Here is a 15,780-nt window from a genome sequence, read left to right on the forward strand (position 1 = left end):
TGTGTTGTGTTTTCTAGAAACTTTTCAATCCAATCACACAGTTGACCTCGTATTCCGTAGTTCGTGTTTTGTCCACTAGGCCACAGTGCGGACCTGTATCGATCGCCAAGGAACACGGTACCTACCTGGGGGCCTAGTATCTGTTCCTTTCTGGGTCTCGTGGACGAACAGAACGGGCTACATTTCACACAATCATTGCTTCCGCAACCCGTGTTGGTCCCTGCAGATTTTATTTTCTGACATCAGAAATGTCATAATAAGCAGTTCTACTACATGTTCCAAAATTCTACTACATAGCGGCGTCAGAGATATAGGCCTATAATTTTGTGAGTTTGTTCGACAACTCTCTTTGGAAACGGGAATGACCTTTCCTTTTTTGTAATTACTAGGAACGCTTCGCTTCTCTAGAGACCGATGGTACACTGCTGGTAGAAAAAGGGTTACGTTATTCGGCATACTCTGCGTACAACCGAACGTAAATCCCTTCAAGTCCTCTGTTGAGCAATTTCAATTGTTTTTCTATTCCTTGGACACTTGTTTCGAAATATCATTTTGTCATTCGTGCGACAGTTTAAAGGAGGAACTACGGTATATTCTTCCTCTGTGAAAAATTGTTTTTGTGCTTCACTTAGCATTTTCTGTCAAGTCGATAGAGAGAAATTTGCTTGCATATTCACTGAATGCTTCGTGTATTGTCCTCCTTATTATGATTTTGGCTTCATTAAGTTTTTGTTTGTCCGTGATGCTTTGCCTACTTTTAATTTTGCAGTGAAGCTCTCTTTGCTTTCGTAGCAGCTACCTAACATGGTTGTTGAACCACGGCGGGTCTTTCCCATCCCTCACGATTTTGCTCGGCACATATCGGTCTAAAGCGTATAGTACGACCTCTGTAACTGTGTCCATTGGTGGTCGGTCAACATTGCCAGTGCTGGAGATGACCTGTCAGGCGATCTGAAATCTGTCTCTTGTCGCTCTCTTGTCATACCGTTTACATGTATAATGGCCTTATGATTGCTCATTTCAGGTTTCACGCCAAGTCTAAAACTTCGGGTCTGTTTGTTACCAGAAGGTGTACGATGTTATCTTCACGAGTCGGTTCGCTCAAGGCAGTTTTCGGATAAGGCACTAAGATCGATTTCATATGATTGTCTGCCCAACTGCTGGTCCTAATCACTTGAGTCTCCCAATCTGCAGCTGGTAGGTTAAAATCGTCACCTATAACTACGACCTGACCAGGAAATTTACGCCAAATAAACTCGAAGTTTCCCCTCAAATGTGCGGTCACTACTGCTACTGAGGTAGGGGGTGTATAAAAGCATCCGATGACCATGGACAGCCCATGTTCAGCACTCCGACACCCCGAAAACAAGTCCTACGCTGCCATAGTAATGGCGACAGGAGGAAAAAAAAAAAAGGAAATTAGGGAAAGATCTTAAAAAAGGTTCATAATGTCCCATTTACAAACATAAATCATTTTATGAAAATGATCTTAGCACATTCAGCGCAGTTCTTACTTACAGAATTTAAAATAGTGTAAATTAATTACTCACAAAAGGAAACTGTTTTCTTGAAATTATAGAGGTAATGTAAAACATATCTGAAAATCCAGTGCATAAGAACTACACACATCAAAAAAAGTTTTGAATCTCCCCGGTTCCCAAAACACCTGAAGAGAGACGTTGACTGTGGATATTGTACTACAGACACAGTCCCTCTGACTGTTCAGAGATGTCGCAAACCATCCCCAAGATGTAAAGAAACATGCGTGAGCAGCGCCTATTAGACGGAGGGGGTCCGACAGCCTATCAGTTCCGGTCATTCCACCGGGAAGGAGGTACACGGCTCCTGTTGTCTGTAGTTTAACCATGCCTAGACGATCAATCCGCATTGTTACTTTGTACCAGGAAGGGCTCCCAACAAGGGAAGTGTCCAGGACTCTCGGAGTGAACCAAAGCGATGTTGTTCGGATGTGGAGGAGATACAGAGAGACAGGAACTGTCGATGACATGCCTCGCTCAGGCCGCCCTAGGGCTACTACTGCAGTGGATGACCGCTACCTACGGATTATGGCTCGGAGGAACCCTGACAGCAACGCCACCATGCTGAATAATGCTTTTCGTGCAGCTATAGGACGTCGTGTTATGACTCAAACTGTGCGAAAAAGGCTGCATGATGCGCAACTTCACTCCAACATCCATGAGGAGGTCCATCTTGGCAACCACGACACAATGCTGCGCAGTACAGATGGGCCCAATAACATTCCGAATGGACCGCTCAGGTTTGGCATCACGTTCTCTTCATCGATATGTCGCAGCTGTTGAGACGAGAGTGAGGGTTGCACCCTATTCGTGTCCCACGTTATTCAGTCTGTAGCTGTGAAGGATACCAAGGAGAAATGTAAGTTCAGTTTGAGTTTTTCCGATGACATTACCAGACTCACAAAAAGGACTTAGAACAGCATTTGAATGCAACTGATAGTTCAAGTGCACCTTACAACTCAACCAGACAATCGTCGGAGATGTTTGGAGGCCATTCGGTCAGGCTGAACGCCTTAGACACATTGCCCAGCGAGTGCAGCAAGGTGGAGGTTCCCCGCTGTTTTGGGGTGCCATTATGTCGGGCCGACGTACGCTGCTGGTGGTCATGGAATGCGCCCTAACGGCTGTGCGATATGTGAATGCCATTCTCCGACCGATAGTGCAACCATATCGGCAGCATATTGTCGAGGCATTCGTCTTCATGGACGACAATTCACGCCCCAATCGTGCACATCTTGTGAATGACTTCCTTCAGGATAACGACATCTCCCGACGAGAGTGGTCAGCATATTCTACAGACATGAGCCCTATCGAACATGCCTGGGATGGATTGAAAAGGGCTGTTTATGGACGACGTGACCACCAACCACTCTGAGGGGTCTACGCCGAATCGCCATTGAGGAGTGGGACAATCTGGATCAACAGTGCCTTGATGAACTTGTGGATAATATGCCACGACGAATACAGGCATGCATCAATGCAAGAGGACGTGCTACTGGGTATTAGAGGTGCCGGTGTGTACAGCAATCTGGACCACCACCTGTGAAGGTCTCACTGTCTGGTGGTACAACATGCAATGTGTGGTTTTCATGAGCAATAAAAACGGCGTAAATGATGTTTATGTTGATCTCTGTTCCAATTTTCAATACAGGTTCCGAAACTCTCGGAACCGAGGTGATCCAAAACTTTTTTTGATGTGTGTAAAATATGGTGAGGTGGTACATGATCAAGTTGAAGTCAGCAGCAATTCAGTCAGTCAGTATGCAGTTACCTTAAAATGGTCCCTGGCGCCGATTGTGCATTAGTTTTTCGGTGTACCGTGACCACAGACTGATTTTTTTAAAAGTCAACCCATTTCATGTTCCCACTACGCTGCATTTTACACGTAATTTTCGTCTTTGCAGTGTTTGTGTCGGCCCCTTAAGTTCAGTATCCATTCTTTTCTACAGCTTTTCTAAGTCTTCCTTACGATTTTACAGGTCTTTGTAAAACTGCACCGTTTGCATGAGATATCACATAGGTCGAAGATATGTGCAGCGCTTGGCCCCTGAATGTGGCGGCAACCCATCTGGCAGCGGTGTTTCGCTGTAGCACTTATCTCTAGGGGATTCCTTGTCTAGAACAAGGGCCTTAGGGTTAATTATTCGGTGCAGCGAAGGACAAAAGAATGGAAAAGAACAGACTACCTTTTCCCAGGCAGGCCTTTATCGACATCATTCACCTTTCGTTCGCCTGCCACTTTCTCATTGTTTTTAATTACAATGTTGATCTCGAAATTTTACTAGCACGAACTGTACCCGTGTAGTAGAAGGTCATCATCATCATCATTTTCTTCTTCTTCTTCATCTCCTTGTACTTCTTCTTCCTGAATGCCAAACATTGCTACGGTCAGCAATATAATATTTAAGTATTTATATGCGTGAAACCTTCAGATTCGTTACTTTGTACTGTGTGTCTTACAAGGCGACATTAACTACTGACCGTCTTAGACTTTCTTAATGCTTATGGGACCTAAAGGTCACCCTGACATCAGTATAATGAAGCAGTGTGGCATCATTAAAAATGGCCTTTGGACAGTAGAACAGTAAAACAGGTTTACTATTCGTCCTGATTAGATTAAATTTTTAAAATGAATGTTTCGGACATAGATTGAAAATTTGGCTAATAGTTGGACGGTTTACTCTTTTAACCGATACAGTCAGATCAGAGGATGGTTCATGTTGACCCGAAACCGGTCATTTAAAAAATTAATCCAGTCAAGACAGGTAATAAATCTGTTGTAAAACCAGTGTTTGCAGATTTTCTCTCCAAGGACATTATGTGTATGTTTGCAAAGATAGGAAGATTCCCGAACGTTTTTAAATATATTTGTGCGGTCTTAACATAGCCTTCTATAGTTGAGGGTGTAATGAAAAAAACTGGTAATTATAACATGCTGCTTCGAGTCTCGCAAGTAGCAAACATTTTTAATTTTATGTAAATTCCATATTTTTAAACAAATAGAAATATTAATTAACAAATATTGAATCAATTTTTAATAACTCATTGCAGAGAAATATATTAAAATTTCTTATAGGCAAGAGAAATGCATTGTTAAATGGAGAAAAGAAACTGTGTGGGCAGTTCAGATCTGCGCCGCAGATTTTTCATTACACTTTTGGGATAAAATCGTAACAAGTGTTTCACATTAATCTGTAATTTAATTACCGATCTCTGTAATACAACGATTGCAGTGTAGCGTACCGCCTACTCAAGAGATAAATCACAAGTTTACACTTTCACTGAGTGCTGCATGCCCGATGGTCCTGCTACGTAATCGCCTTGCGCCGTCTTCTCGTTTCGTTTCCGACGCTGCCATTGCTCTCAGATTCTGGACTTCGTAGGCTTTTTAGACTCTTTTCGTCACGAGCCTGTGATTTGACTTATGACTCTTTCGAGGCATGTTTCCTTGTTATTTTCAGTTTCATGCCAATTTTCACTTTTATTCAGGCGAATGTTTTTCTCTTAGTTTGTGTCCTAGTACATGTCGGTAAGCTGTCCCAGCTGATGGCGTATCCAAGCTACACCAATTTATAGCTCTACGCGAAAGGTGATGGATTAAACCACACGCATGTGCATACACTGCTGCGATGACGTCACAGGCCAACATACTGCGCGACAAACACCTACAGACGTCGTCTATCTGTTGTGGATTCAACTATTGTTTACGCTTTGTTAGTCTCGTAGTTACTAGCGATTCAAACCTGACGGTGTTTTGTCACAAAAGAAAATTCGGCCGGCCAGCGAATGGACGTTTTCACGTGAAAATTTATTTACATCAGTAATACTGTTCGATCTCTAGAATTAAAAATGTATGTCTTCTATATGGCATTTTATATCTCTACATCAATTTTTAAATCAGTGGGAAGATTGTCATTTCCATGTGATTAGGAATTGAAAATAAACAGATTTTATATTTATTTAAAATTGACCGATGCTTGTTTACATGTTTTTAATAAATACTGAATTGAAATAGAGGAAAAAAGTTAGTCACAGTGAGACTTGAACCATTGACTTTAAAGTTACAGTACGTTTATGCTACACCCTTGGTCACGTGTTCTCTCCGTTGCTGTACTGGTTATCTGTAGATGATTGGTTGCTCGAAACAGGTAGCTAGTAAAGATGCATTTCATTACCAGTGCTTGATGGTTCATAAATACGACTTTTTTCAAGTCAGAAGAGAGGCGTTATGCCTCAAGGAAAGTCGCAATGTCAGTCAATATACGTCTCGCTAGCTGGAAAGAAAACGTTCAGAAGAATTAGAGGTCGTTATGAGACTTCCTGTCAGTCAGTCTGTCCACGCATCACTCACTAGTCTTACAGGAAACGGAGGGAAACGAGTGTGCTACCAAAATTCGGTTCGTACACACGGTGGAAACGTAGATGAAGCTGTAGAAGTTAAACTGACGTAATAGATTTTTGCCTGCCACAGATGGGAAGTATACAAAAAATGCTCGTGGGTAATTTTGCCTGGAGAAGAGGAGGACAGAGAGCATACACAACGCGGCGGACAGTTACGTATGGTGGGTAGCGTATGTGTGAGGCGCTCAGGTGACCATGTACTAGGTGGCGGCGTACACTTCAATCTAGTGGTCCACTAGAGTCTCGCTAATCCAGCTATTCCTTGGACATATAGACACGAGATACCGGAAGTATAGGATTATTTGAGAGTGTCTGAAATTTTGTTCAAACCACAGAGACTGACAGCTGCCGCAAGGCATGTCGGTTTTTCCAGTTTGGTACCTTGTTACGAACAAGTTACAAGTTGTGTGTTGAATTCAGTTGCTTTTTCCTTCATTATCGAGCCACTCATTGTAATTGCTTCACTGCGTTGTTGTAAGAATCATGTATAAATTGCTACGCCCAGTTCTTCATTCTCAGTCTTCAGTTATTCGCCCAACTTTGCACTCTGCAGCAAGATCTTTCCTCGAAGAACTTCGGTTCATCTTATCTAAAATTTCGAGTTTCTGCAGAGGTCTAGTGTAACGTTCTTCTTTTTAGAAGCCATGATACTGAACTCCAAAGAAATCCATAATTCCAATCTGAATAACACTGTTTAATATAGTAATTAACAACACGGTTCCGCATGATGATCCGTCGTTGTGTAAGTCATTTCTGCTTGAGTGGCCAGAGGCCGGACTACTGCGGACCGCATCTGCGGGAGTTTAGTGTATTCCTTTACAGCTGCAGAGCTATGAAGCAAACACTAACCAAAGTAATGTGACCAGTTGCAATATTTTATCAAATCAGATGTTTGATACATATCGATGAAATGAAGTAATTTGCAGATTAAGCGAAATATTTTTGAAAAGTCATCTGCGATACAATAAAATTCTTAAGATAGGATGAAATATATGGGATGAAACAACTTGTACGGAAACTGGGCTGCCGTAAGGCTTGTAGGACATTAAACTCACAGGATATGAAACAAGCAGCTGTTGAGACGAGAGTGAGGGTTGCACCCTATTCGTGTCCCACGTTATTCAGTCTGTAGCTGTGAAGGATACCAAGGAGAAATGTAAGTTCAGTTTGAGTTTTGCCGATGACATTACCAGACTCACAAAAAGGACTTATAACAGCATTTGAATGCAACTGATAGTTCATGTGCACCTTACAACTCATTTTAAAGACACTAATATAACACAAGGGTAAAGGAATGTTGTCGAATTAAACCAGGTAAATCAGGTGATGCTGAGAAAATTAGATTAGGAAATGGGATGCTGAAAGTAGTAATCGAGGAGATTAGTTTTTTGGGCACCAAAATAGCTGACGACAGCCGCAGTAGAGGGCGTAGTGTGTGCGTGCGTGCGTGCGTGCAATCGTGTGTGCGTGCGCTTTCGGTGCTGCCCTTGGGAGCTGCAATGGTTGTACAGTGACAGCTGTTGTGGAGATAAGAGGGTTAGAATTGGTCGCCATCACGTCTTTGCGATCACCACATCTTCTGTCTCAATCGCGGAAGTGTATTTTTCATGGGAAAAATTCGAGTTTGTTCTATAATGATCTCTAGCTTTTCTGAATATGCCCGAATGTTTCAGAATGTTCTGGAAGATTCCCGAACGTTATAGAACACAAATTGTAAACGGTGCAAAAAAATGGTTCAAATGGCTCTCAGCCCTATGGAACTTAACTTCCGAGGTCATCAGTCCCCTAGAACTTAGAACTACTTAAACCTAACGAACCAAAGGACACCACACACATCCATGTCCGAGGCAGAATTTGACCTGTGGCCGTAGCAGTCGCGCGGTTCCAAACTGAAGCGCCTAGAACCATCGGCCACCGTGGCTGGCTTTGGATCTTCTCACTGATCTCTGGATTAGGCTTGGTATATCGGAGAAGTCTCTGGCGGAGACTAGTAGGAAATTATTTTACTTGTTTTCTATCTTATTCTTGTATCGTGGTCTAGAGGTAATGTCGTATACAGGTAATCAGAACGGTCATGATCTCGGGCTCGAACCTCGCCATTGCTTGAATTTTGAGTAAACATCATCATCAATGGCGGTGGAAGACATCTAACATAAGAAATTACCCTAGAGATGCGCGGAACGGACTGAGATTCGGGGTCCTCTTTTGCTTTCGCGAAAGGAAACAGCTTCTAAAAGGCGGAAGATATAACAATGATCAACGGCATGAGGATGCAGAATGGAATGGAAGCCCCAGCATTAAAGACACATAATGTGTGTGGCCTGTAGTTGAAAAAGTGTCACGATGATCTCTCCATTGGCAAAAGGTTCAGAAGTAGCACCCATTTGGATCTGTGGAAGGGGACTGCCAAAGGAGAGATGACCGTGAGAGAAAGACCGAATAACTAACGAGACGCGGTTCCAATGGTTCAAATGGTTCTGAGCACCATGGGACTTAAAATCTGAGGTCAGCCGTCCCCTAGAACTTAGAACTACTTAAACCTAACTAACCTGAGGACATCACCCACATCCATGCCCGAGGCAGGATTCGAACCTGCGACCGTAGCGGTCGCGCGGTTCCAGACTGTAGCGCCTAGAACCGCTCGGCCACTCAGGCTGGCTAAACGGTGCATATCACATTGAACCGCACTCCAGAAAAATCGTCTTAACCGATGAGTTCCTGTAGCAGAGGCAACGGGAGAGCTCATCGAAAAAAATGCATCTGCTTATAGAGAGAAACTATGTAAACAAAGAGTGGTTGTGCAAGAACACAATTTTTGGTGACAAAAATGGCTTAGTTCAACAGACAAATCAGTGAATACGAAATATGATACAAGGGGAAGAAGTGCTTCAGTGATGAGCCAAAACGAAAACGAATTCCATTCATTTTAACTTCTGCTTTAAAACGCTCCGATTTCCGGTAAGACCATTGATAAAACACAGCGGCAGACATTCCAGTATTCGGAAGTGAATTTAAAAGAATCTTGCTTCTCTCGCGAACAAGACGCCGACGCTGAATGTATTTTGAAACGGACGTCTTGATTCCCATTAGCTGCCGCCATGCTTACCCGACAGAGGACGTATTGATTCCCTTTAGTTGCCATCTTATTTCTCCTCAGCGTAAGTGTTGACTCCAATCGCTATCAACAGTACCATAACATTTCCCTTCCAATTTTACACGGACATAGGACTGTCTACATTCAGTAGGGATCGTTAAAAATAACTGAAATGACTGGATTTTCCTCCACCATGTCTGCCCGAGTTGAACTATGCAGCCCTTTATATTCGTTTGGGGTCAAACGTAAGCGATTGCTTGGTGACTTGCCGTCTCTGAGTCAGCGTACATAATGTCCGTATTGGTGTCACTTGCAACTGAAGACAAAGCTTCTTTATATGCTCCATTTTTTGTTGGGTAGCAAAAAAAATTCCAATGGAATTTACCTCATGAGTTATAAATGTTTGTTGGAACAGCTTAGGACAATTCATGAACGTCTCATCTGTAAGTAAATATAAATTGCTTGGGCAGGAGAAACTAAGAAAACTCTTTTAATAGACGTTCAGAAATAACAAAATTTCTCCTCTGCTTGTGTGGAAAACATTTCTCGGCAGTGTTTCAAGTAATTCTGGTAAGCTATTGTGGAACTTGAAAATTCACGTAATCGATTGGCATTTATTGTTTTTCCATATTAGAACCAAATATTCCGTTGTGAGACAGTCAACATCAACGTTAACCGACTTGAAGTGCATAAGTTTGGAGGGGCGCTCACACAAATTTTTTTCAGCCTTGCTCTTCACAATATTGGTGTAATATATCGGAGTCGTCTTTTTCATGTCTGTGGACTAATTACGAAGAGAAAGGAATTTTATTTCACAAAACACTACATCTTCTTCTCGTACATTTGTTTCTATCAACGTCATCGAGGAGAAACTTCTGGAAACAGAAGTTATAACCATGCGTCATCAAAAGTTTCTTGCCATTTTCACTTGTCACTGTACCTCAGTCGTCGACATGCAGGGCTCAGTGACCACTCACGAGGCTGACTGTCCTGTGTGCGCGGCGGTGCACTGGAGCAGCGAAGCGCCGCCTGCCGAACATCACCGAGGATGCTGTTGCTCGGCGAACTTACCGAAAGTGGGACTCAAATCGTTCACTACTCGTGCGCAGGGCGACGTGAAACGTCAGCAGCCGGACAAGTATACCTAGCCAGATCGCGTGTTGGACTACGACAAAACAAGGCAGTAAAACGTAAAATGGAGTTTATAACAGAACTAGGAAACCCTACAATGCTTCGCAATGGCTAAATATGCATTAGAATTGGTATATGTCCCGATATTCTCCCTACTCTCTCTGCCCATCTCCTCCTCTTCCCCCCCCTTTTTGTCTATCTCCCTCTCCTTCCCACGCCCTCTGTCCATATCCCCCTCTTCCCCCCTCTTTTTGTTCATCTCCATGTGACTCTCTCTGCCCATATCCTCCTCGTCTCCCTCTTTTTGTACCTCCCTCTCCACACAACTCTCTGTTCATCTCACCCCACTTTTTGTCCTTCTCCTCCTCTTACCCCCCCCCCCTTTAATTCATATCCCTCTCCTCCCCACTCTCTCTGCCCATCTCCTCCTCCCCCTCCCCCCTGTCTGCCTGCTTTGCCGAGTGCTTGCCTGCCATACAGTGGGCCTGGGTTCGATTACCGGCTGGGTTGCTGGTTTTCTCTGCTCGTGTTCATTGTTATTGGAAACGAAACCTAAACTGGGAATGAAATCGCTTAAAATGAATGTGTAAATCGGTTGGGTTCGTTAACATCAGGGGTAAGGGAGAGACCTGTCCATCTCCTGGGACTGTGATTGTACTAGCTTAAATGATAGTATTAATCTGTGAACGAGTACGATTGCAAAATTTCGTAATAGTATTCTAATCATAAGTCGATAATCCGCAAATACAACATTCCTCTTATCTCTTCAGACTGGCTGCGACGGAAGTAAACAAAACAGCACACTTCTGTGTGTACAGTTTTTGTTTAAAATTATACTATGCATGAAGAATGTGTGTGGGAGAAGCAATTTGTCTGATGGTTTAAATTAATGATATCTGAAATAAAACTTAGCGCGTGAAGGAAAACGAAATCGCTCATTTTCACATTACAGCATTTTCTCTCTCAACAGAAATTCTGTACAATATCCTAGAATGGTAGTAGAATATCGTGCACAAATTAGGTGTATTCGTCAAGAGCTTTACATGACTCGTGTTGAAATCCCTTGCACTTTATATATTTTAATTTTTTAAAGGAGTGTAGGTAGAATATAGTGTACAAATTTGATGAATTAGATTGGCCAAGAACATTACTTGGTCTTTGCTGAGAACATTTATATACATTAATTAAAATAAGTTGTAGCCTATATTTATTAGAGTATCGCGTAAAAAATTTGAAGTAAATAGTTCTTTTCGAGATTTTTGGTAACAACGTGAAACTGCAACTCCTCTTCATAAAGCAGTACAGATGAATAAGTTAGATGCTATACCAGCGAGATGATCAACTACACATTTTCTTCCAAGGGAAAAAAAGCGAAACTGGTCATTCTCGCTTGCATTGAAAAATTTAGTGTAAGGACTATGGGACCAAACTTCTGAGGTCATCGGTCCCCAGGCTTACGCACTACTTAATCTCAGTTAAACTAACTTACGCTAAGGACAACACACGCACCCATGTCCGAGGGAGGACTCGAACCTCCGTCGGGGCTTGTATTAAAAGCAGATTTAAATGTTAGGCAGTATTTGAACTACTGGCCATTAAAATTGCTACACCACGAAGATTACGTGCTGCAGACGCGAAGTTTAATCGACAGGAAGAAGATGCTGTGATATGCAAATGATTAGCATTTCAGAGCATTCACACAAGGTTGGCGCCGATGGCGACACCTACAACGTGCTGATATGAGGAAAGTTTCTGACCGATTTCTCATACACAAACAGCAGTTGACCGGCGTTGCCTGGTGAAACGTTGTTGTGATGCCTCGTGTAAGGAGGAGAAATGCGTACCATCATGTTTCCGACTTTGATAAAGGGTGGAATGTAGCCTATCGCGATTTCTGTTTGTCGTATCATTGGATTTTTGTGTAAGGATATTACTGCTGCGAAGGTACTTTTATTATACAGCATATTAAAACTGTGACGCAAGATGGTCACTGCAGTTGATGTCTTGTACTGGTCATTTCTCTGGCGTTTTCACTCACTCACGAGGCTGTGAACGGACGCAGGGCAGTACACAAGTAGGGAGCGGGCACTGCGGTGGACTATGTGCGCTTTCAGCTTCAGGACTAACAGATAACACCAAAGAAGCGACTATCAACAGCTTCCCACTTTAGTGGACGGTATACACCACACGGTTAAAGACTGTTGCTGCTCCCGTTGGTCGATATCCAATGACTGGTAGCAGAACATGGAATCGGTGGCTTCAGGAGGCTAATACGGAACGCCGTGCTGGATCCCAACGGCCTCGTATCACTAGCAGTCGAGATGACAGGCATCATCCGCATGGCTGTAACGGATCGTGCAGCCACGTCTCGATCCCTGAGTCAACAGATGAGGACGTTTGCAGGACAACCACCATCTGCACAAACAGTTCGACGATGTTTGCAGCAGCATGGACTATCAGCTCGGAGACCATGGCTGCGGTTACCCTTGATCACAGACAGGAGCGCCTGCGATGGCGTACTCAACGACGAACCTGGGTGCGTCATTTTTTCGGATGAATCCAGTTTCTGTTTACAGCATCATGATGGTCGCATCCGTGTTTGGCGACATCACGGTGAACGCACATTGGAAGCGTGTATTCATGTTCGCCATACTGGCGTATCACCCGATATGATGGTACGGATTGCCATTGGTTACACGTCTCGGCCACTTCTTGTTCGCATTGACGGCACTTTGAAAAGTGGACGATACATTTTAGATGTGTTACGACCGGTGGCTCTACCCTTCATTCTCCGGCCGCGGTGGCCGTGCGGTTCTGGCGCTGCAGTCCGGAACCGCGGGACTGCTACGGTCGCAGGTTCGAATCCTGCCTCGGGCATGGGTGTGTATGATGTCCTTCGGTTAGTTAGGTTTAAGTAGTTCTAAGTTCTAGGGGACTTATGACCTAAGATGTTGAGTCCCATAGTGCTCAGAGCCATTTGAACCATTTTTTTTTCTACCCTTCATTCGATCCCTGCGAAACCCTACATTTCAGCAGGATAATGCACGACGGCATGTTGCAGGTCCTGTACGGGCCTTTCTGGATACAGAAAATGTTCGATTGCTGCCCTGGCCAGCACATTCTCCAGATCTCTCGCCAACTGAGAACGTCTGGTCAATGGTGGCCGAGCAACTGGCTCGTCACAATACGGCAGTCACTACTCTTGATGAACTGTGGTATCGTGTTGAAGCTGCATGGGCAGCTGTACCTGTGCACGGCATCCAAGCTCTGTTTGACTCAATGCCCAGGCATATCAAGGCAGTTATTGCGGCCAGAGGTGGTTGTTCTGGGTACTGATTTCTCAGCATCTATGCACCCAAATTGCGTGAAAATGTAATCACATGTCAGTTCTAGTATAATATATTCGTCCAATGAATATCCGTGTATCATCTGCATTTGTTGTTGGTGTAATGATTTTAATGGCCAGTTGTGTAATTTTTCATGACTTTATCCTTGTTCGGAAGTGAAACGTGGACGGTTAACAGTTAAGACAAGAAGAGAATAGAGGCTCTTGAAATGTGGTGCCACAGGAGAACGCTGGAGTTTAGACGGATAGACCGAACTACTGAATCGACGTGGGGAAAAACCAAATTTGTAACGCTACATGTCTGAGAGTAGAGACCAGCTGATAGGCATCGAGGAACCGTGAATTTTGCAACGGAGGGGTGTGAATGGACAAACTGCAGAGGTAGTAAGGAGATTGATGAAGGTGTAGGGTGACGTAGAGCTGACGAGGTGGAGAGAGGGTCGCACAGGGTAGACCAGCATCGAGAGCTCGCAACAACAACCGCCGTGGCATTTCGCAAACAGAAATTCGTTATTCTGACACTCCTTCGTACAAATGACAAAAGCAGGTGGAGGGGAGAGGGGGGGGGGCGGGGAGCTTGAGATGTGTCGTCTGGGATCTCTCATCTTCGTCATCTTCTTCTGTTTGCCCCTGTTATTCTTTTGCTTCTCACTCCTATAATCTTGTCTCTCTTTTTGCTCCGCAGCGTACTCTTCTCTTTCGTCTTTTTTTTTGACATCGTCTGTACAGCGAGGTGCCGGAGAATGAAGTGCATTACTTACACAACTTGTTTTGTTTCAGACGCGGAGGGTGAACGGCGCCCATGAGGAATCTTCCATCTTCACTATCAAGGTAAAGTACGCCGCGTTTTCTGATGTCACCGCATTACGATGTTTGGGTCAACCAATGAAAATTCATTTCTTTTCATTTGTTCATTAGCAGACAATTTTTACCGCGTGTTTATCGCCCACTGCCCACTAGATGTACAGAAGTTACATATTTTATGACATACAAGGGAATTAACCGAACCTATTCTTATAAATGGCCATACTATTTACACCGTATGCAAAATCGAATTACAGAACTTATTATATATGCCGAATAATATTAAATCGTACGGAGTTCACACGAGATTTTGTTACATAACAATAACAGTCTTTAACCCTGTGGCGCATACCGTCCAGTAAAGTGGGGAGCTGTTGATAGTCGCTTCTTTGGCGTTATCTATCAGACCTGAAGCTGAAAGCGCACATACTCCACCGGTGTGGGCACTCCCTACTTGGGTAGTGCCCTGCGTCCGTTCACAGCCTCGTGAGTGAGTGAAAACGCCAGAGAAATGACCAGTACAAGACGTCAACTGTAGTGAACATCTTGCGCGACAGGTTTAATATGCTGTATAATAAAAGTACCTTCGCAGCAGTAAATATCCTTATACGTATAAAATATACCTGCGGTAGCACACAGGGCACGTTGACATGGAAACGTTTATTTATTTTCCAATTTTTATTTAAGATTTTTTCTATGAATTTGTCTGAAAAAGTTCTTTCACCTCATATCAACTTAGAAGGTTATCGTTCGCTTTACTTTTGAAGACGGTCAGTTGTCATACGCTCTTTAAAGTATCACCGTCCTGAGAAGTGATGGAAGACACTTTTAAAAGAATGACTGTATTTAAGAAACACGAATCTCAGTTACACTGTGCCCGGATGAATATTCACACAACGACAGAGAACAGGAGTGTCTGCGACGTTCCACCACGAGGGACCCAAGTGTCCAGCGGGTGGCGGCGAGAACACGTGGGACGGCTGGGCTGGTGCAGACCACGACGACCTGGGCCGAGGCCAGACTGCGGCTGCTGCTCTGACTGACTTTGCGCGGTCCGGCGGTGGCCTAAATAGTCAGGCTCTGAGGGATGCTGGCGTGGCGCTGCGATCGCACCTCACCTGGCGTAGCAAAGCAGTGCCCTGCCGGCAGTCTCCACTGTGGGAGGCACACTGCCTGTCGCGGTGACGCGTATAGTGCGCGCAAAGTGCCGTGGCCGCTGTACTCTGTTCATCATAGGAATAAACCTGATGTAGACGAACACAAAGGCGATGATTGGCCAACAGCCGTAGCACACGGACACGGGTGTCTTTACGCTCTTGGAAGTAGGTTCCACTTATGTGTTAGGTATCTTATTACTGAGTTACGTTAAATGAAAGTTTAAGGTATTCTAATGTATTAACAGCCATCAATCTATTTTTTAATCACTCTTTAGCTATGTAGTTCTCATTTCAAGAATCGTGTTCAGT

General features: G+C 43.8%; 1 long non-coding RNA gene across 1 annotated transcript in view; it reads left to right on the forward strand.

The window, feature by feature from the left end:
* LOC124717366 overlaps positions 1 to 14,341 on the forward strand; it is a 560,152-nt gene extending 545,811 nt beyond the window's left edge. Inside the window, exon 3 of the long non-coding RNA XR_007005744.1 lies at positions 14,291 to 14,341. This is a non-coding gene — a long non-coding RNA (uncharacterized LOC124717366). The remainder of the gene's footprint in view (positions 1 to 14,290) is intronic.
* The last annotated feature ends 1,439 nt before the right edge of the window (positions 14,342 to 15,780 follow it).

The sequence above is a fragment of the Schistocerca piceifrons genome, chromosome 9 (assembly GCF_021461385.2).
Source record: "Schistocerca piceifrons isolate TAMUIC-IGC-003096 chromosome 9, iqSchPice1.1, whole genome shotgun sequence".
Taxonomy (NCBI): Eukaryota; Metazoa; Arthropoda; class Insecta; order Orthoptera; family Acrididae; genus Schistocerca; species Schistocerca piceifrons.